Source organism: Phodopus roborovskii, unplaced genomic scaffold (assembly GCF_943737965.1).
Source record: "Phodopus roborovskii unplaced genomic scaffold, PHOROB, whole genome shotgun sequence".
Classification (NCBI taxonomy): Eukaryota; Metazoa; Chordata; class Mammalia; order Rodentia; family Cricetidae; genus Phodopus; species Phodopus roborovskii.
Genome location: NW_026126482.1, coordinates 23391926 through 23414648, shown reverse-complemented (window position 1 = coordinate 23414648; position 22723 = coordinate 23391926).

The following is a 22723-nucleotide window of genomic DNA, read 5'->3' as shown; positions in this document are numbered from 1 at the left end:
TCATGTCAAATTTCTCACAAACAAGATCATTTTGACAGATCTCAGGCTAGCAAACAGTATGGGGCTACCCAAGGGTACATATAGGAAGGGGCCCAGGTTAGCCAAACTCAAGGTCCACTTCATTAAAGGAACAATACCAGAACCAAGAGCAGCTTAGGAGAAGCAGAAGACCAAGATGGGGAGGGACCCAGAAGAGCTGGGAGGAGAGACAGACCGATGACTGGCGCTGTCAAGCAGACACTGCAAATAGATTGGCTTGGGTCCTTGTCAACAGTCCGAAAGCTGAGCAATCACTTCTCTTAAAGCACTTTGGATTTGACAAAGCTCCTCTCTCACACTCAGGATGTTGCTGCACCCCAAAGATGTGCTTTCCATTTTGAATCACTAAAGCGAGGCTGCATGCGGTGAATATTTTAAGTGCCCCATTGTGTGAGTCAGGAGGGGAAAAACAAAGCCTGAAATAATCAATTTTTAGGAGGGAAGGTTTACTTTGGCTCTTGGCTTCCGAGGTGTCAGTCCATGGTTAATCAGCCCTGTTGCTTGGGCCTGTGATATCTCAGTACATCATAGTGGGGACACACGGCAGACCAGGTACTTATACGTCACGTCAGCCACAAGGGAAAATGAGAGGCAGGAAGGAGTCGCGGTCTCCTCTGGTGACGCGGCACACATGCAATAAGCCAACTTCCTCCCTGTAGGCCCCACACTCTGTCTCTTTCTTTCATGCCCACCTCTCCACTGGGATTTTGCATGGCTTGAGCTTGCGCATGTGCATGGCTTGAGCTTGCGCATGTCTTTTGTGTGCTGTCGCGTTCTCTGTTCATATGTGCAACTGCCCTGCCAGATTTAGAAAGTACTGCTTCCTCGAAGTCATCACCATCTCTGGATTAACCTTTCTGCTCCCTCTTCCTCAAAGTTCCTGAACCTCAGAGGGGAGAGGTATGGTATAAATGTCCCCATTTAAGGCTGAGTGCTGGAGTCTTTTATTCCTTTTATTCTCTGCTTGGTGACAGTGGATTTCTGTGCTAATTGCCATCTGTTGTAAGGAGAAGCTTCTCAGATGAAGGCTGAGAGATGCTCTGTATCTCTCTCTCTCTCTCTCTCTCTCTCTCTCTCTATATATATATATATATATATATATATATATGTATGTATGTATGTATTATGTATGTATGTATGTATGTAACTTGGGGACTCATTTTAATGGGATACCCATTTAACAGAGTAAGAGTATTAACTCTTCCTTAGGGCCTATGGCCTGTCCAGCCACAGGTTCTTAGCCTTGATAATAGTCTGTGTATGGGTTCCATCTGTAGTGAGTAGGCCCTACATCTTAGAGGTTTTACCACCTCCCAGTGTTTCTGCTATGGGCACCAAGCCGTCAATGCACAGCTCTTTTGGAGGTATCCCAAGATCCAAACCATAGGACCCATCTAGTGAGTTTTCAAGCTGGGATACAGACTTGGATCCTCTGTCACATTATACTGTCTTGATGTTCTCTTGCTGTGTCTCAATAAAGCACACCAGTCATTACCATCTCACTCTATTCTCACAATGGTAGTATGAATCTGCTTATCTCCATTCTGCAGTCAAGGAGAGACATGACAAATACATTAAGTACGGATTGATTCTCTGTGTTGTCTTCTTTGGCTTTTGACCACAGTTCTGCCACCCGTCATTTTGTGGTGGGCTTCTTCCTTATCTGTGTAGCATCACACAGAGTCCCAACCTAGCCCTGATGTTCTTCAATGCCTGCCCAGTTATGTTCCCATGGGATAGTTCTGAGTGTGGAACCCAGGCAGGCTTACCTCAGAGAGTACAGCTGCATCTCAGCTAAGCCTGTTCATCAGCTGGTGGAATTCACTTTTGCACAGCATTCACTGAGACCCTCTTGAGTGCTAGGCCCTTGGCTAAGAGTGAGGAGGAAAACCTGCACCAAAGATGCAGGGATCTCATAGGATGATGGGGGAAGTAATGATGGTATGCTCACAATCAAGCATCATCCAAGTGCAATTACAAAGGTGCACTCAGAGTCCTGGGTACCTGCATACTTGGGCCAAACACTGCTGAGCATGTGTTTGTGTGAGACAAGGCATTATAGAGCAGGTACATTGTAGAAGGTCTTTATTTTCTGGGGGTTCCACAGAGATCTTTTCATTTCTTTTAAAATCTGAAGAAAAAGATGAACTTTAGAGCCAAAGAATTTATCTTTATATATATAATATTTGTCTTGCACTGATGCAGTCAGCTCTCACTGCCCCCACATCACAGATTCAATGTTTTTTTTTTTTAAATAGAAAATATTGGAGAAAAAAATTGCATCTTTCCTAACATATACAAACTGATGGGAGATGCCATTATGTATATATGTTTCTCATACTAGTTAATGAATAAAGCACTGTTGGCCAATAGGAAAGGAAGATAGGAGGGACTAAGAGACAAGGAGGAAAGAGGAAGTGGGAAGGAGTCAAGATGGAGAGACCAGGGAGAGAACAATGCCAGCCCATTCCCCAGTAAGATGAATCCACATGGAAATACATAGATTAACAAAAATGGGTTAATACTTAAGACAGAGCTAGCCGATAAGAAACAAGTAACTGGCCAACAGCATAATATCAAATACAGAGTCTCTGTGTGTTAATTGAGGCTGGTGCAGCGGCGGGACAAGACCAGGTGGCGGACGGAAAAACCTTACTCCTTATAACAGACGTTTTTTTTTTCTTGTCATTATTTTCTATAAAACACAGTATGTCAACTATTTATGGAGTGTTTAACTTCTATTAGGAAAATCACCTATAGGTGATTGAATACAGGAGCAGCATGAGATAAACGTGCTGGCCATGCAACTCAGCCTGCCACTAGTACCTACATAAAAAGTCAGATGCAGCGATGGACATCTAAAATCTCAGCACCTGTAGAGTAAGATCGAAGGCAGAGGCAGGATACTTGGTCAGAAGCTCTCAGGCTAGTATGAAGCACAGCTCTGGATGCAACAAGAGAGACCCTGCCTCAAAATGAGGTGGAAAGTGAAAACTGACTCCTGAAATATGTCCTCTGATCTCCACATGCAGTCAGTGGCATGCTGACACCTACACACACACACACACACACACACACACACACACACACACACAAACTGGATGAATAAATAATATTTTGTAAAAAAATACATACAGGAAGATGTGCATAGGTGTCATATAATACTATGCATCTTTTCCAATGAATTTCATGGTGGTTTGAATATGATTTGTCCCCATAGGCTCATATATTTGAATGCTTAGTCAGCTGGGAGTGGAACTGTTTGAAAGGACTAAAAGGATCAGAAGGTGTGGGCTTTGAGGTTTCAACAATCTATGTTTAGCCGGAATCTCTCTCCCTGATGCCTGTGGATCAGGATGTAGAACTTTCAGCTTCTTCTCCAGCATCATGACTGTGTACAGATAATGAACTGAACCTCTGAAATATAAGCAACTCCTCAATTAAATGTTCTCTTTTGTAAGAGTTGTCATGATTATGGTATCTTTTCACAGCAATAGAATTGTGATTAAGAAAGACTTGATACTGCACTGTGCCTACTAAAGGACATATAGATATACACATGTGTGTGTGTACATGTGTAATTCATATACTTTTGTCCTGGACTTGGTGTGAACACAACCACACTGCCATGGTACCCTGAGAGCTCTCAGAGCAACAGTGTCTTTGAAACATGTTTTCATTCTCATCCATATGGTGCCCAGCCCTCTCTATGGACTCAGTAAACATTTGTGAAGTGAGTAATATGTTTTACAAATATCGTGTGTGTGTGTGTTTTCTCTTTTTATATAGGGGGAACAGAAGTTCAGCAAAGCGTAGTTCCCACAAAGGCCTAATATGTTCCTGATTGTATTAATCTATTATAAGGCAAAGATCCTGGCCCAGAGGACAATTTGTAGAAGTCAATTCTCTCCTTCCACCATGTGGATTCTGGGGTTAAAATTTGGGTCATCAAGCTTGAAGGCAGAGGCCTGTTCCTGCTGAGCCATCTCACCAGCCCTGAGTGCTTAATAGCAACAGTTGTAAGCATGATCTTGGCTCCCGACACTGTGTTCTCTTTGATAGCTCTTGAGCACATGTTTGGTTTGATGGAGTTTTGTGAATGTTCACAGCTGAACTGGACATTTCTGTAGTGACTCTTTTTGTGTTTGGACGTAAGAAGGAGGGCCTTGCCTATCATTGTCCTTTCCAGTCTTAAAAATGTTTTCACATTATTTATTTCATGTGTGGCAGTGCAGAGGGCACATGCCATGGCACACGTGTAAAGGTCAGAGGACAATTTGTATCAGGTTTTCTTCTACTTTGTGGGTCCCAGGGTTCCATCTCAGGTTGTCAGGCTTGATAGCAAGTACCTTTACCTGATGAACAATCTCACTGGCTCTTGGGGCCGGGGGAGTGAAACTCTTTAAAAAGAACTTTACCCTTCAAAGAATTGTATTTGCATCCTCTAGTGGCAGGATATGTTGTGGGTATGACTCAAGAGGTTTTAGATAGAAAGAATTGGACAAGGAAGATGGAGAAATACCAGGAACCAAAATTTCAAGGTATAGACAGATGATGGGACTTGCAAAGGGTTGATAGTGGAGGTTCTTGAAGAACTCCATTTCAGAATGACATACTATGTAACTCTGAAAGAGCTGAAGCTCACCTGTCCAAGAAAAAGTAGAAAATACATGACCTTCCCAGAGACTGTCTCCAACTAGCATTTTGTGAACACTCTGGCCTTGGGGATTTGTCCCTTGACTTTGCATTTTCCTACAGGGTTTCCATCTATAGACACCCAGCTCTCCTTGGGCTGCTTGGCTCATTGAGGGCCTTTGTTTGGTCTAGAGCACCTCACTAGAATTTTGAAAACAGGTGGTTTGGAACTGACTCAAACCAACATGACTAATGAAGGATGTTACCTAGGTTTGGTCAGCTTTCTGTAGCCATGAAGACAAGAATCATTGTCTGGTTTTGCTAACAATCTGGCATGGGCCTAGTTTATTCTCAATACATATTGCTAGGGGTTTTCATGCAGCAATCAGTAAATTGGACAATAACTCGTTTAGGGGTACCCTTGATTGTATTTGCTATTCATTTTTGCTCACTCATTAGTTCATATGACATATGGGAAACCAAATTGTGATAGTTAAGGTAACTATTTATACACCTTTAATGGCTTCTTGATTCTCTTGAAAAATGACTGACTTACAGATTAGGCCTTATGTGGTCTCTGACTTTTAGGGTTCTCTAGTCTTCTCCCTACATTCTGGTTTCTGCTTTGCTCTTGGACAGCCTAGACCTTGGCTCTTCAAATATTGAACAAACCCTCCTGCCTGGGGCCTTTGCCTCAGAAAAGAGCAGACCCAAGAGCAGTGTTACCCCCTCTCTTTTAGCTCTGTTTCCCTTTGGGTATTTGATTAAATACTACTTAACTTAAAAGTGGCGTTCCTGATCTTGATTAGGTCCAATCCTAATCTAAATGTGTTTTTTAGAAACTTTTAAGGTTCCTTTTGGAGTACTAATACCAGTTGCTTTGTTAGAAATTTTAAAATGTACATATATTAGATTACTTATCCATTAAAAGAATAAAAGGGGTTGGAAATATGGCTCAGCAGTTAAGAACACTGGCTGTTCTTCCTGAGAACCATATGGCAGCTCACAACTATCTATAACTCCAGTTCCAAGGAATCTGACATCCTCATCTGGCCTCTAAAGGTACTAGGCATACACACAGGGCACAGACATACATACATGTCGGCAAAACATTCATATTTACAGATGTTTTTAAAGAATGAAATAATTTCTGGCATGGTGGAACATTTATAATCCCAGCATTCAGGAATCTAGGGATATCCTGGGCTATGTGATGAGAACTGGCTTGTCAATCCCCAAAAATTAAAAACAAACAAACAAAAAAAAAAAAACAAAGAAAAGGGAAAAAGGTGAAATCTTGTCATTTATAGCATCATGAATAGAATTGAAGGCAATGCTGTTAAGTGAAATAAGCCTGGCGGAGGACGATAAGCCCGTGTACTTTCTTCATGTTGCAGAAGCTAAAATAGTTGTCAGACTTACTTTGTGATTCTTTGATTTCTGTGGTTTTCCTTCCCAGATTTTCTACCAGGGCAGGAACAATGTCTGATGCTATTTGCTTATGTCTCTCCTGTGTTTATAGGATAAGAGAAAATGAATAAATGACAACAGTGGATACAAGAAAGATGAAGGCAAAAATAAACCCTTGTTGAGCTATGACAAAGAGAAGCATTTGTCATGGGATATAGAATCACTTGTTTAGGGAAAAGCAGGCTGACTGGCATGGTACCCAAATTACTCATATAACAGACAGGACACTTTTTGTTTTTTGTTTTTGTGGGGGAGAGAGGGAAAATCCCATAACCAAGCAAGCCTCACGTACAAAATGATAGATGCCTATTATGTATTTTTTCCCTTCTCTGTATTTTTCTTAATGGAAGCAAATGGAACTTTCCAAATATCACTGTATGATTGGAAAAAGTGAAGTGCTCTGTAGTGCCATTTGGGGGGAAGGAGGGGGCAGACAAGGAAAAGATTCTGAAAAGGGTTTATGTTTTCTAATGGAAATCAGATGTGGGGCTCATTTACATTCCTCCAGCAGAGCGCTTCATTCTCTCCCTTAGAGGTTGTGTCCAGCCTGGATGTCCGGAGCCCCTCTAAGATAGGCACGCTCTTTGCACTCTGGGTCTCTGTGTACCTCAGCAATTTGCTCCCTCTGGCTTGCAGCAGAGCCGAAAGGACACTCTGGGGAAGCCTCAGATGACTTTGAATCTGAACATGCCTGAGATTTCTCTTACAAGCTAAATGTTACATTTCCACTCGACAGAAAGGTACTGCTGTGTGGCCATAAAAAGCTGGCCAAAACCCTGTCACCTTTTGCAGTTAGTCATGTTATTTTTGGTTCGTGCCAACACGGAGCACAGCTGTGACTCAACAGAACCACTGAAGCAAGAATTTGGAGTTGAAAGACCTCAACCCCAGCAAGCGCCCTTTTTCCCCTTGCGGGTCATTACGCAATGTGTCTTGTTGCTTACCTTTCCGGGTCTTCCCTGCATACACACGAGTTGGGCTGTCATTTGGAAGATGAAATCTCTGAGTTGCGTCAACACCTTCCTACAGGCTCAGGCTGGGGAGCTTTCCTTCTTGGATGTTTGTTTTACGTAAGTAGTGACTGACTCTTCAGACTTAAAAAAAAATGTGTTGATATATTTTTTCACTCAAATAAACTCAAAATAGGTTAGGGGTTGATTTAAATGTTTGCACTCTCCCATGTGAGAATGACAGTAGTCCTGTCCACCGGTTCTATGTCTGTTTTGGCTTTTTCCAGTTGATGTTCCTAAAATGAGCCCATGAGTTTAGGCCTTACCAAATGGAAAGCAGGCCTGAACTTCAGCAGGGAATCTTTTCTTGTATTTGTCAACATTATAAACATCCTTTGGACTTTTACCTTCATTTTCTGTTATTTACTTACATATCAAAATGGTGGGGTGGGGGTAGAACCCAGGCCTTTGACGTGCTAGATAAGCACTCTACCTTTGAGCTGTATCCTTGCCCCTTCCCATTTTATTATTTATTGCTTAAATTTGAGGAATATTTCAGCTTTCCCATTCAGGGGCACATGGGAGGAGGATACAGAAATAAATTGTTCATGTGTGTATTAAGCATAGTTATTTATTTAATGTGTATGGGTGTTTTGCCGGCATGTATGTCTGGGTGACATATGCATGCAGTGCCTGTAGATATCAGAAGGGGGCATCAGATCCCCTGACAATGGAGTTGGTTGTGAGCTGCCAGGTGGGTGCTTGGAATTGAACCAGAGTCCTCTGACAGAACAGTAAATTCTCTTAATCACAGGAAGGTTTTCTTTTAAGCTTGACGATTAATGTTAAAAATCTGCAAGTGGTGCTGCATGCCTATAATCCCAGCACTTGGGAGATAGAAGCTGAGGCACAAGAATCCAAAGGCATCCTTGGCTACAAAGTGAGTTCAAGGCCAGCTTGGGCTACAAGAGACTCTGTTTCAGAGAGAAAGAGAGAAGGGATGGGAAGACCCATTAATTCATCAAATAGTTTACAGGGCAACATCTCCAATTGACTTGTCTCTGGGACAACGTTTTGAGTTTGCATCCTGACTTCAGGATAAGTTAAAATAAGGAATCATTTCTGGACCTTTCTTTGTGCTGTAGTTTAGCTTTTAAACACCACCCCGAACGGCCATTCATTATTCTAAAGGCTTGGTTTCCAGGCCATGGCACCATTGAGTGTTGGTTCATTAAAGAAGCAGAACCTGGTGGGAGGAAATTAGGTCATTGGGGATACACTATTGAAAGGGATATTGAGATTCAAGCGTCATTGTCTCTTGCTTCCTGGCCTCCATTAGGTGAGCAGCCTCCTCCTCCATTTGCTGCTATAATGCTGTGTTCCCATAGGCTTAAAGCAACAGCCTGAGACAATTGTGGACTACAGTCTCTGAAAGCATGAGCCAAAGTCAACCTTCCATCTTTGTCTGTTGATTTTCTGAAGCATTTTGTCACAGTGATGGAAAACTGACTGGCACTCCTCCAAATGCAATGAGCTTTGTCCTAAAGGAAAATACAGTTGTATTGTACCCTTTGGATATGTAGGGAGCTACCTCCTTAAGGTCTATGTGTGAAGCCCTCAGGAACCCCTACAGATAGTGACTAAAGGGGAAAGGGGGAGGCACTCTGCTAGGGGAATGTTTCCATGTGGGGTGGTCTAGGAACTGATTTTCAGCCCAGGGTAGCAGCTATAGGAATTAGGATGTCCTAAGTCAAATTGAGGAGACACATGCTTCCTTTTGTGTAACTTGTTCTCTCATTTTAACACATTCTTACCCAAAAAAGACTAAACTGCAATGAAAAAAAAAAAAAAAACAAGATTTATTTTTATTTGTGTGTGCCTGCAATTTGGCACACAGAGGCTAGAAGAGGTAGCCAGATTCCCTGGGGCTAGAGTTACAAGCGCTTGAGAGCCTCTAGCTATAGGTGCTGGCAACTGAAGAGTTTGGAACACTCCTAACCACTGGACCATCTGTCCAGCCCCTATAGCATTTGAGGGAGAGACTTCAGGAAGCTCTCAGGTGCTTCATCTTACTTGTAGATGAAGACAGTAACACAGAAAGGTCAAGGAACTTATCTAAGGTCCCATGCTGGATTCATGGCAAAACTAGGCTTTGCCTCTAGTTTCAGTTCTGGTTTTGTTTTGTTTTTGTTTTTGTTTTTTGTTTTTTTGAACCACCCTGCTACTGAGAGCAAATTGGTTCAAAGAAATAACTGCTCCAAAGAACTTGGATTCATAAATCCTAAAAATATCATTTCAATCACTAAATGTCAGGAACATTAACACTGAGATTATCAAGCAAGCAATGGGGATTTTGGAGTAAATGAAAACTGTTTATTTAAAAAAAAAAAAAGGCAAATGCCTTTTCTGTCCTTATGTGTCTAATGATTTTTAGATTATCTTTTCAATTGTTGATGCTTAGTTTGGAGAAGCAATTAACTTTGAAAGACATGTTAATAAACTCAAGTTTTATTTGTTGAGTTTATGGAAACAGATGGACACTAAAATGTTATCTGTGAAAAGGATTCATTTGTTCCTGGTACATATGAGCTCAGTAAATATTTGCTGTACTCCAATGTATTTGACTGTAGATGTATTAATAAGATAAATAAAACATGGAATTCAGAAGAATAGGCAGATACAAATTAGCATATATTTTGACTGACTGACTCTGTCTATCTTTCTCTCTATCTCTCTACCTATCTACCTACCTATCTGTCTTCCATCTTTTGCCTTGAACTTATGCCAGTCCTTTTTTTATAGCCTCCTGGATGCTGAGCTGAGCTTACAGGCATGAGCTTACAGCTACCATTGCTAGCTTGACTATTTTTTTTTCTGCTTAATCTTTTTTTTTTAATTAATTTATCTTTTTACATTCCAGTCCCAGTTCCCTTTCTCTTCTCTCCTCCTGCGTCCTCATCTCCCCACCCCTCACCCCCCATCTGCTCCTCAGAGAGGGTAAGGCCTCCCCTAGGAAGTCTACTAAGTCTGTTCCATCAGGCTTGACTACTTTTATATGAAGTTTAAAAATAGGCAGAGTTAATTTAGACTGTTACAAGTCAAGATACTGGTCATTCATGGCATAGGTTTCTAGAAGTTGTTAGGGGTTGCTGGAAGGAAACTTGAGGGGCTCTCCATGTTTTTCTAGACTTGGGTGCTGGTTATTTATGAGTGTTGAGCTTGTAAAAATTTATTGGGTTATTGGGTTTTTAATCACACACATACACACACACACACACACACACACGAACAAGACCAGAAAGGGTTAACAGTTGTTTACTTCTTGGAAGAAATTCCTATAGCAAGCATTTACAGAATGCTATCAGGGTGGGGTTTTTACTTTCTACAATGCTAGCATTTGCAATGCTCATGTTGTCACTGGCTAGATAGACGTTGGAATGCCTCATGGCTTTTGCAGCTCCCTCTGTAGACTCTGACAGGTTTATCACATTTTTGACAGTTACAAAGCATGTGTGAGATATCAGGATGATGCATGGTGATGCTGGAGAGCCTGTGTATGAGAAGGCTCTGTAAGCTGAAAATGTCTTGGCAGAAAAGACACCCTGGTGTTGGTCAGTTGACCGATGTGGCCAATTTTATGGAAGCACTTTTAGTGTGATTCACTAAATACAAAATGTTGAAGGATTATCTTTCTAAATTATCAAACTGGTTTTGGAAAAAAATCACATTCGAACGAATACTTGTTCAGAAGGACTATCTAGCCTTAGGTATATTGATGTGTGTCTGCCAGGAACACCAAGCACCCTTTTAGTTATGGGCATTCATATGCCCAAAGAGTCTGGAATGCTATGGTGTAGGTTTCACCTAAGCCCCCCTCCCCTATCTCCCTCCAGCAAAGATGCTCAAGACCATTCCCACAGGCTACTTAAACTGCCTCCCAGAAAATAAGACTCATGGTTTTCTGGCCTCTCATTCCTGTCTCCTCTCTGGGATGTTGGAAAGCTACCTGGGAGGGTTGCATCTATTAAATGTGGACTTTTTCTTATCCAGGTGTAGAAACTTTTCCCTTTTTAGAGGGAAGTAGATGATCAGGGGGTACTTGAGTTATCAGAGGCTGAGCTGAAAACCTCTTTTGTATAGAGTTTTATCTTGTTTCTTATCCAGAAGAGACCAGTGTATTTTTAAGAAACAGTTTCAAAAGATTTCCTGGCTCTTTTGGCAAATGCACTGCACTTCAGAGCTAGCATTTTTTTTTTTTTTTTTTTAAATGTACACTGGTGAGGGTGTCAGATTCCTTGGATTGGAGTTACAAACAGTTGTGAACTTGGAGCTAGCTATCTTTTTATTGTAGCCATAACAAGGAATCCTTTTGTCAGGGAGATGTGTTCATTCAGCATTTGATGGCCCAGTGTCTTCCATGTAGCAACAAAAGTTAGATGTAGGCGGGGTCACATTCCAATGGGAGGGTCTCAACAGAGAATCCAATAGTGCATAAACACCCCTTTTCCAAAGCAGATTCCATCAGGATCTGTTCTTAGTGAATGTGTGTACTCAGGTGAAACTGTTCTGTGTTTTTGCAGTGAACAGGCTATTGGCCTATTTATTTTAAAGAAACACTAAATTATTTTAAAGAATTAAACCAGGTACCATATGACATTTATGACTAGATTCATTTAACATGCTACAGTGTACAGTCTGTATACTATTTCTTCTCCTCCTACTCAGTCCTCACAGTAATTTTCTTAGTATTATTTAGGTACAATTGCTCTCTCCTTAAAGGAGAAAAAAACTTTTTTTCTAACTTTTTTTTTTTTTGGAAAAAAGTCTGCAAGAAATATGTTAGAATATTCTGAGAAAACTTTTTTTTTCAATTTGTATAACCTATTTTCCAATATAACAATTGAAATAATTATATATTCAGCAACTACATTTTATTTCCAAATATTTATTCCCCCAACTCCTGTGGTACTGGAAATGGACTCCAAAGTTTTAGCCTATTAGACAAATACTCTACCCACTAAGACATACTTCCTCTATCAACTTTTATTCTGAGTTGTCCATTTGAGTCTGTTCAGCGTCTCATGTATATGAAACCATGTCTCATGATTTTTAATACCTAATACAACCTACATTGTATTACCCAAGGAATAATGATAAGAAAAATGTCTGTGCATGTTCAGTACAAATGCAGGTTCCCCCCCCCCCCCACGAATATTTTTTATTTGCAGGTGCTTAAGTCCATAGGAGGAGGACTGATAAACACATGGGCTCAGCTAGTTAAACTGTGCCAAATACTACCAGAAAACCTATAGGGGGCACTGTGAGCAGTTGTTATTGGAGTTGGTGAAAGATTTTGGGGGGATGTGATCTAGAAGCATCAAGAGGGCTTGGTTAGGTGAAGAGTGTTGGTGTGGGAGGGAGGATTATTCCAGAAGGGAAGAACAAAGTGAATGCAAAGTCCCTGAGGCAGGAGGTGGGAGGAAGGTAAGGGTCACAAAGCCACACAGCAAATGATGAGGGCAGAACATGGTTTTGAGGCTGTGGCAGTTGGAGACCGCTGAAAGATTTTGACCAGTGATACTAAATTTAGATTTCAAGTCTGTTGTGGCTGCTGACAAAAGAATGCATGCTCCAGAAAGAGGCGAGACAAGGGACAAGAAGAAGGGATAGGATATTACCAGAATTGAAGGGCTTCACTCAAGTCATGAGTCAAGAGTGCTTTAAGAATAGGAACACGATCATGTAGGTCAGTTGCTGTGAGAATTTGCAAAGCTCTTGGCTTTGATGGGCTAAGGCTAATGGCAGCCCATAACGGGGAAGATAGGAACCAGTTTGAAAAAGTGGAGATAACATGTACAGATTGCTCTTCACGGGAAAAGGAAAAGATGGAGAGCAAGCTTACAAGAGAGTACTGTGTGAATGTTTGTGCCACCATCAAATGTTAGAATCCTAACCTCTAAGGTGACATGTTAAGACATGAAGTAACTTGGGAAATGGTTAGGTCTCAAGGATGCTGCCCTCATGAATAGTATTAGTGCCCTTATAGAAGAAGCTTGTCCATTCTTTCTACCACGAGAGGATACAGCAAGAACATCTATGCACCAGAAATCCCTCACCAGACACAGAGTACACAGGTCCCTTGATCTAGGATTTCTCAGCCTCCAGAACTGTGAGAGTTGAGTTCTTTTGTTTATGAGCTCCACGGTCTATGGCATTTTGTTATGGCAGCTGGAGTATGCATTTATCAAGGGATTAAAGGGTAGACTCAACAGGTGAACAATCTCAAATCAAGGAACTTGGCAGAGGATGAATGCCATGCATCATGGATGGAGAGATCAATGATGGTGGTGGCTTATGTGTGAGAAAATGTCACACAGGCACACACTTTTGGCTCATCAAAACCAAAATGAAACTAAAACCAAAACATAAATAAAACCCCAAAACAACCCCCCACCCCCGCAAAAGACATAAGATGTGGCCATAGCACACATGGAAGCCTATACCTTTACTCTGCCTCTGGGATAGGAGAGCCATTCCATTATTGCAATATGGGACAGGAGGAGTAGATGTGTCTATAGTCTTGGTATAGGAGGATGGTGGCATTTCTTCCCAAGAGGTTGCTTGTCTTGCTCTTTCCAGCCTGACTCAAAGACATAGTAAATGACAAGAAGGCAGCAGCTGGAGCCAAGTGAGGACAGATGACATTGCCATTGCTTGGAGTTTGGACAGAGTGCAGTGTCCCTGAGAAACCAGTGAGGACGATGGTGACTCCAGACTGCACCCTGGGCCCTTCCTTCACCCTCTATGTTCAGCTGTGCTGTCTGGGGGTTGTCTTGGTTGCAGGGAATATCAGGAAAGTTGTTCGTTGATTAGATGATGCATCAGCTGCGTTTTGTAAGACATTGAGGAGTTCCATAACAATACAGATTGCAAATGTGATGTGGCAAGAACTGACCAAGTTTGTGGAGTGTTGGTGGCTCAGTGAGTCTGGCTTCTCTGGCCCTTTCATTGGAATCAGAAGTAGAGATTTAGGCAAAGAAATAGAATGCCAACATGGGAAATTTAGTTTCTGGGTACTGAATTCTACCACAGTGTTGGATACTCCACAAGTTACTGATTTCTAACTTCTCTACATTGCCAAGGAGGGAAGAGAGAGAGGGACTCTTTGGATCAGGATCAGGGGGAAGCATGCCCTTTTCATTCCCTTGCCATGGAGGGGCTGCTTCTGCACAAAGCTAGGCATATGTGGAGCATCCACCAGACCCCACGTGGTGACAAGAATGTCCTACAAAGGAAAGGTTAGGCCTCATCCCTTCACTTTGTGCCTGTGAGACTGGCTCTCATGCTACATGAGAGTGGAGAGGGGACAGATTCCTGGGGAGGCCCGCCACATGTTCCCTGGAGTTTCGGGGGCCCATGTACATGTAGAAATGTGAACTACTTCTACTGGAAATTTCTCAGGGAGAGCCTTTCCGCAATAACCTTTGGTGGCAATTGTGCCCAAAGGCCATGGTACAATGGCTCTAGATGAAGAGGAAGGACACTGCGCGGGGGGGTGGGGTGTCTTGTTGCAGTCTCCCTGGCCTTCAGGGACTGTGGGAAAGGATGCCAGGGGTTTCTTTGGCTCAACACAAAGGAGTACAGAAGCTGAATAAGGATGGGAGAGTGAACCAGGTGGGCGTTGGGGCCACCAGAAGGAGGTTCAACTTAGGAGACAGAGGTGTCATGGGCCCCCATCCAAGCCTAGGAGACAAAGTGTCCCCTTTCTGAAGAATCTTCTGTGATACAGGAGGAGAAGCTTACCCCAACTGAATCCTTCGGTCACATGTATAAGCCTTAGGCCCTATGTGTAAAGAAAAACATAAACGAAATGTCACCACACGTTTCCTTCTGTTTCTTGCAGTGGGTAGCTCATGTATTTATTGCAAAAAATTATTAGTTAGATTTATTAATTTTGTTCAGTATGGCCTACCCCATTAGACTGCAAGCTGCTTAAGGACAGAGACCAAGCCTCCTTGGTTCTCAGTAGTAAATGTACCACCACTCACTTAGCTTGGTCCTTCTTAGAAGAAAGCTTCCAGCCATGCTGTAAGTCTCAACTTTAATCTGCCTCTCTCAGCCAGTGAAACCTTCCAAGATTCCTTCCGGCTCACCTAGACATTGCTTCCCCTACACATGTTCGTTCCCTGTAGCAGCTGTTGTGATAAACTTTCCACTCTGTCCTCCCATCTACGTAGACCACACATACACATACGGAAAGTGTTTATTGTCTTTTCATCAGCTCAAACCCAGGTCTTCTTTATGGTGTTTGATAGTGACACATGTGTGCCTAGTGATGTTCTGAGATTGCGTGTGTCTGTTACCCTGCCCCAGCTCTGGGATGAGAGGGAGGATGGCAGTGATTTTCCTGGCTCAGGCATGAAGCCTGGTTCCCTGGCCACTCTGCCAGCCTCCTCCCCCTGGGACCTGTAATAACCTGAAGGGTGTGGGATCCTCCCTGGGAAGTGCTCCTTTGAGGCCTTGGGATTTGCTAAGGGAAACATGCTTGCAGTAGGAAGGACAGCACAAAGGCTTTGCAAAGGCTGTTTACTGAGTCCTTCTGCTCAAAGGTAAGGGAAAATGACACAGGGCAGGGTAGTTACAGTAACACACTTAACTCCCGTCAGCACACCATACACACACACACACACACACACACACACACACACACACACACACACGAGAAAGAGTGATAACATCTTCATTTTATTAGCTGAATAAGAACAGCTTTTCCTTTCCCCTCAGTTCCCAGCTCAGGGCATGGTCATATCCCATCCTTCATTTAACAGACTGTCCCTGGTGACAGCAGCCATGTCCTACTGGCATTGCCAGGAGATTCTTTCTCCTGCCTGTGCTGGGGAGGTGGGATTGGAGGCAGGTGTGAGTGTGCATCCAGAGGGCATGTGAAGGAATCTGCTTCTCATGCCAGGAGATTCAGTTCTGGTGAGGGACGTGAAGGAACATTGTGAGAACAAGTGTCCTATTCACAGGCTAGGAAAATAAATGTTTTACTAACCCTTAAATAACATTTTACTCTGAGGTGTATTGGCAAATTTTAGTTTTATTTCTGTAGGAAAGTCTCATTTTTAGAAGTGTGATTTGTACACATTTAGGTAGTAGAAGTGACTGTTAAAATTAGCGTCTATCATCCTGTTCTAATGTCCACATAGGAAGAGGGCAATGTGATTAAAGTCTTGACATTCTTGTAGTGTTTACCAGATGATTTAATATTTGTCGTCACAGGCTGTAGCTTATTTTAGGTGTTGCAAACTTACTTGCTCATCTATGCTTCAATGTTATCTTCTCATAGAGAGTAGAGGATGATGAAGGATCCTATATATTTTCTTTCCCCGCCCAAGGGCTTACTCAAGAAAATTCCATCATTGAACAAATATTTATTGAGCACCTTACTGTGTGCCAGGCACTGTGCTAAGTACTGGGAAACATCAGCACCTATGGTCTGACTTACTGGTAGCTGAAAGTAGATTCTTACCTACAAAGATCAGGACAGATGTTGAGAGTGGCTGAGGAGGTAGCTGTTACTACATGTTCTGTCCATCTTAGTGTATGTGTTAATAGAGTCAATTTTACAAGCCTCCATGTAAAGACTGGGCAAATAATGTCATATAAAAGCCAAAAAGGTTAAAACTCAAGTAGCTGTTGGGGACCATGGCCAAGCCACATGGGGTTCAGTTGGGCTTGTGGGAGAGATCATGGAGCATTGCAGACAGAAGAGATTCTACCTCAGAGATCTGAAATTTATGCAGGCTTTGGGAGACCATCTCAAGGGGCAGTGCATCAACCCATCATTTTTCTTGCCTGGTGAAACACACACCCAGGGCCAGTGGTTACCATGGTCTGGATGATGCTTGGTTGGGGAGACCAACACTGTGGATTCCAAGCCTGGGACCATCCCTGGAGATTTACATCCAATTCTGCAGGAATATTATTCATGGCAGCCTAGTGTCTTAGTCACTGTGAATAGTTATAGAATAAAGCATTTAGTTGGGGCTTGCTTACAGTTCCTGAGGGTTAGTCCATGACCATCATATCAGGGGATGTGGAAGCAGTGAGGCAGGCAGGCAGGCGTGGTGCTAGAGCAGTAGCTGAGAGCTTACATCTTATTCATAGGCAGTGGGCAGAGAGATCTAGGCTGGGCCTGGCATGGGATTTTGAGAAGCCTACTCCCAGAGACATACCTTCTCCAACAAGCCCACATTGCCCATTCTCCCTAAATAGTCCACCAACTGGGAACTGCGTATGCAAATATATGAGCCTATGGAGGCCTTTCTAATTCAAACTACTCCAAGAAACTTGGAGCTATAAGTGCTCCCTAAGTGTTGTTATGCATTGCCATCAGATCAAAACAATCCACTTTGACAGTGACATCCATTCCTTGATGGACTACACCATCTGACTCTTACTGGAGAAGTTCCAACATGTTTAATATACTTATTTAAGTGAAAGGGAGAAATTATCATGTGCTCATCAGTTGGAGGAAAGGGTGTCAACACTCAGATGCTTATCCAAAGAACATTGCAAGTAAAGCTAAGTCAGTATAGGCAGTTAAACATCTGGGTGTAGGGAAGCTGACTCCGGGAAGCCTCTTTGCCAGCCCTCTTCAAGTGGACATGAAAACCCCACTTCTACCTAGCCTCCTCTACCTTTCCAGTTGGAAGCTTCACAGTCTCATTGCCTTAAACCTACCATGCTTGTTGCTGTCAACAAATCTGGAAAAGGACAATCTGTGGTATTTCCCCGAGGGTCTCATCTTTTATTTTTCCTGTCTGATGCTTCAGGATGATTTCTACCGCTTTCCTCCTGTTGAAGGGATTTCCTTTGTCCACCCTTTTCAGGTCCCCTTGCAACAGATGCCCTGAGAGGACCTTTGCCCAAGATGACTTACCCAAAGGAACTGAAAACTTGTGTGAACATAGAAAACTGGCCTGGATGTTTACAGCAGCTCTCCTTGCAATTTTAAAATCCACTTGCTTCAGGAGATGAATGGCTAGCCCAGTGGTTCTCAACCTTCTAATGCTGTGACCCTTTAATACAGTTCCTCATGTTGTGCTGACCCCCAACCATAAAATTATTTTCATTGCCACTTCATAACGGTAATTTTGCTACGGTTATGAATTACAATGTAAATGTCTGTGTTAAGCGACTCCTGTGAAAGAATCACTTGACCCCAAAAGGGGTCACAACCTACAAATTGAGAATTGCTGGGATAGACAACAGTGGAAAATTTATCACTTAGTGCTAAGAACAAAAACAAATACAAAACAACATCAAAAATGAGGCATGGAGCAAACTGATATACATCATCCTGAGTAAAGGAACCTAACCTGAAAACCTGGAGCTTGTCATTCCAACTCTGTATGATTCTGAGAGAAAACCAGGAAGACAGCAAAAACAAAACAAATAGCAACAACAACAACACCCCCCCATTTCTGGGGATGCGAGTGAGGGGATGAGCAGAGCACAGGCATTTTTAGGGGAGTGAATCTGTTCCATGTGATTATGGTAGTGGGTATGTGTTACTCTGCATTTGGAGGGTACACCACTAAGTGGTAACTGTGGATTTTCTGTAATAACAATGTGTCAAGGAGGTTTATCAGTTGTAACAAATGTATCACTCTGGTGGGAGAAGTAAGGAGGGCTAAGGAGGGCATGTGGGAAACATTTGTATCTTTCCGTTTTGGTGTAAGCCTGGAAATGCCCTAAAGACCTAAAGAGGGTTTTTTGTTTTTTGTTTTTTTTTGACAAATTGACAACAGCCCAGAAATCAAGCAGATGTAGAAATCATCCTACATCATCCAAATCAAAGAGTTTTAACTAGTTGTCACAGACAAGCACTTGCTTTGTCGATTACACATTCTGAAGCAAGTGGAGAGTTGCAAATTTGGGCAACAAAATAGAAGTTTTATATTTTATACTGGTATAGACAGAAAAAAAAACTTTCTAAGTAAACTGAACAGCATAGATCTTTAAAGGTACCAGTAGAATCCATTCATTCTGATAACAAGGAGAAAATCGGGAATGGGAATCAGCAAAACCCTGGGGGCCTGTGGAACAATCCCAAAAGATGAGCCATTTTATTGTCTAGTCCCAAAAGGAAGAACAAGCTGATTTTCTTTCTTTTGCCCTCCCTCTTCCCTTCTCCATCCTCCCTCCCTCCATCCTTTCCTTTCTTCATTCTGACAGGATCTCAAGTATCCCAGATTGGCCTTGATTCTCTGTATTGATAAGAATGACAGTAAATCTATATTCTTGCTTCACAAGCCTGTACCATCATGGAGTTTATGTGGTTCTAGGCATCAAATCCAGGGCTTTGTGTATTCCTGGAAAGTGTCTACTTACTGAGTTACAAACTCCAGCCTCTACTTAGTCTCTACCCCCACAAGTCTGGCAATATAGCTAAGGGAGCTTTCTTTGGGATCCTTCTGTTTCAGCTGGATTTCTAGATGTATGCCAACATCCCAAACTTCCCTCCATATGTTTAAACACATACCTGCATATTTAGGAAGCTGAGAAAAGTCTTAAACAAAATAAACCAAATGAAATTCACTCAAAGGTATATTATAATTAAACTACCAAGAACTGAAAACAAAGGGAAAGACTTGAACGAAGACAAGGACAAACAATTTGAACAACAGATAGTGGTTTCATTCATCTGAAACCACTCTAGAAGTGGCGCAGCATGCTTCAGATGCTGAAAGAAAAGAGATATCTACTGTTGGTTTACCTCCAGCGAAACTGCCCATAAATGTGCTGGTGAGTTTTTAAATATCAACTTGACACAGCCTAGAATCATGTGAGGAGCCTCAGTGGAGGGGCTTCCTAGATCAGACTGGTCTGTGAAGAACTGTCTTGATTGTTAATTATGTAGGCGGATACAGCCCACTGTGGGTGGCACCATTCCATAGGCCCTGGGCTGTGCAAGTGTGAAGAAAGCTAGCTAAGCAAAGGCGGCAAGCAGACAACATGGACACATTTGCTTATTTCTGTTCTTAAATGGAAGAGATTTACTAGCGGCTTGAGTTTTTACTTGACCTCTCTGAAATGATGGGTTATAACCTAGAATTACAAACCAAAACTTAATCTTTTCTTCCCTAAATTGCTTTTTGGTAGGATATTTTAAGATAGCAACAGAACTGATATCAGAGCAGTAAGGAGTGGCATAGTTGCCTCCAAAAGGGAGTGTTCAGGGATCTCTCATATACCCGAAACCTCAGGTTTTTGTATGTTGTCTTAGTTTCTGATAAGAAGCAACTTGGTCTGTGGTTAGAAGGGATGTGGTCCATAATAGAGGGGACACGGAATGCTGTTTGTATATCACCTTCACACACCCTCGGGCATGCTTTAAGTTGCCTGTAGATTAGTCTATGGTACAATGTAAATGCTGTGTGAGTAGTTGTTACATGCATTGCTTAGTGTAGAATAATGGCAAGAAAAATCTGTATATGTCAATGCAGATGAGATATTGCACTGAATAGTTTTGGCCTGTGGTGGGCTGAGTCTGGAGGTACAAAGTCTGCAGATAGGAGAGCCAACTGTAGTTCCAAAAGGAGACTCCACAACTTACTACAAGCAGACCCTGTCCTTAAAGAATGACTGGAGGAGGACCATGGATAATAATAATAAAAGATTTTCAGACATCAGGAAGGAGGAAAGAAACCAAAAGGAGAAGGATGCGGGTGCACCAGAGACTGCCATTTCTCTCCCGAGTTTTAGAAATACTGTATGATGATGACCACAACAATTATACTTTCATTACGTTCGTATCATTTCTTGTAAGAAAACAAAATAATGGAACTTAAAAATAGGAAGGAAAAGGGGTTAGAATCTACTGGGGGAGGCTTTGGGGGTTACATATCAGATATTTACATTATGATTCATTAAAAAGCAGTGAAAATAATTTTATGGTTGGGGTCACCATAACACATAGAACTGTGTTGAAGGGTCTAAGCATTAGGAAGGTTGAGAACCACTGATCAGATAAAAGTGTGGGTCTCTTGCCTTACCCACACGTAAAAGTGGAAACCACCTTAGTAAGTGTGGAGTAAATGAAGTAAAATCTTAGTGACACAGTTGTCCTATGACTAATCAAATCTGAATAAAGGTCTATATTGTTTCCCGCAGCAAAGGGCATAGCTACACCTGCCACATCCTCACACTAAAGTAAAGCCACAGGAATATTTACTTTTTTTCCAGACAGGATTTCTCTGTAGCTTTGGAGTCTGTCCCCGAACTCACTCAGGAGACCAGGTTAGCTTCAGACTCACAGAGATCCTCCTGTTCTGTTGCTGTCCCTTCTAGTGTCTCCTGTGTGCACCATGGGCCTTCTTCCCCTTTCCTTTTCAAACTCATCAGGCATGTCCCTGTCACACAGTGCTTCCCCAACCTGTAGTCAGATTTTTCTGTCCTGCCTGCCAGCTCCCAAATGACCACATGGAGAATCCCTAATAATTATGAAAGCTGTGCTGATAGCTTAGGCTTGCTCCTAACTAGCTTTTATAACTTAAATTAACCCATTTTTATCCATCTTCTTTTTGTCTCGTGGCTGTATTACCTTAACTGCCCACACTGCTTCTTCTCTGCCTCCCTGGCCACTCCCATCTTCTTCTTCCCAGAGTCCTGTGTGCCTGCAAATCCTGCCTCGCTATTGGCTCTTTAGCTTTTTGTTAAACCAATCAGAATGGCACATCTTTACCGTGTACAAAAAGATGATTTCGCAACCGGTTCCGTTTATTCTACCAGAGCTTCGTGTAAAGCAGTTTTTTCTTTTACAGTCTTTCCTGAATATCCCTATACTTCTAGCCCTTTCCCTGTTTACGCATCCTCCATATAACTTTATCATCCAATTAAATAAGTGTGTGCTTGTTTTTTGTCTTATTGCTGAAAGGGCACACGTTTAATGGATTAGAACAACCACACTTCCTCGTCATAGTCCTGAGGGTGTGAGGTCTAGTTCACAGGGATCCTTTCTCTGTGCAAGGATCCCAAGAGGTCACTGCCCTGGGCCCTTATCTGTAGGTTCTGACCTAGAATCAGAGTGTAGGTTCCTCTTGGTTGTTGACATGATTAAGGATCAAGGCTAAGGTTACTGTTTACATAATACCGGTTAGCTGTGTCCCTTGCATTCCAGAACTTGTCAGGTCACCTTCAAAGCCAGTGAGGCTAATCCATTCTCTCTCTGTCTCTCTGGCTGTGCCTTTCTATTGGCGTCTTTTTAAGAGGATTTTTGCAATTGCATTGGCCCCTTTGGAAAATACAGGAGTGGTCTTATCTTTAGGTCACCCATTCAACAACTTTAATTCTATCTTTAAAGTCCCTTTTGTGACACACTGCCAAACACATTTCATAGGTGTAGCAGCTGGAGTAAAATTCCCAGCAAGTTTGTGGTAGACTGCTGATCCCAATGTAGTTTCTTATTTTGTCATTTCCCAGGTGAGGCTGTGGGTGGGCACAGCTCTCCACTGTTTGGTCTCTCCAATTTAGGACACTGCCCACCACATAGCAGACATTTAAACATTTGTTAAATGACTGAGTGACAAGGCTGGGCATGTAGTCTTGCCCTTTTTTTCAGA